Here is a 1,027-nt window from a genome sequence, read left to right on the forward strand (position 1 = left end):
GAGAAGAGAGAGCGGAAAGAGCTCTCACTCTGCATGTATTTCCAAGCACGGCAAATGCCATCACGACACACAGCAGGGAAACAAGCTGCAGACTGATGTCATGTCAATCGATGTTAAAGGTCCATTGCAATGAACACTTCAATTTCCAGTCATAGTAATGTTTAAAACGGGCATATTAATGTGAAGTTACCCAGAATATTAGGCCATAACTCTCAGTGTTGTGCAAAAAATCGCTCGATTTTAATGCATGATCTGATTGGTCAACAGTGCACATTTAATTAGCTGCACACTGGCTGTCTAACAGCAGCAGTAGTTGTGTACCACAGCTGTGATAATGCTCTGTAAACACCACTTCTGCCTTGCAAGCATGAAATGGACAAGAATTTGACAAGAATCCTCCACAACTTTTGTTTGAAAGACTAAAGGAATAAATATGTCATAAACAATGCTTGTACAAATGATTGCATCCATCACTGCAGTTGATGCTAAACAACAACAATTTTCAGTTGATTACATTTTGCCAGCTAGAAATGTTAACTTGTTAAAATTTTGTAAACTGATGTAAGCCCCCAGATTGATGGGTTGCTCCTTTCTGAGTGAGCCATCTATATATCCATTCTAATGAATTAAATAATAATAACAATCACCATCATCATCATTGTCATCAAAACAAATACATAACAAAATAAATATAAAAAATAAAATAAAGGTGTATCTATTTGTTGCTGCTTTGTTAGTTCCAATAATATGATCAGACAAACTGAATTGTAATATAAAAACTTGGTGCTGATCACGTCTCATGGCACACCTGCAGACTGATTTTTTTTTTTTTTTTGTAGACGCACACCTGGCAGTAATCACGCAATAAGAAACCTGATTATGCATTTTATATTCCACCACCACCATATTAGTCTGTTAATAAACGACAGTCTATGTAATGAGAGGGTTAACTCCCTCTCGGGCACGGGAAAGGATGCCCAGTTCTTTACTGTTGTTACCACTGCGTGAATCCTCTTCTAAATAGACG

Source organism: Myripristis murdjan, chromosome 15, assembly GCF_902150065.1.
Source record: "Myripristis murdjan chromosome 15, fMyrMur1.1, whole genome shotgun sequence".
Lineage (NCBI taxonomy): Eukaryota > Metazoa > Chordata > Actinopteri > Holocentriformes > Holocentridae > Myripristis > Myripristis murdjan.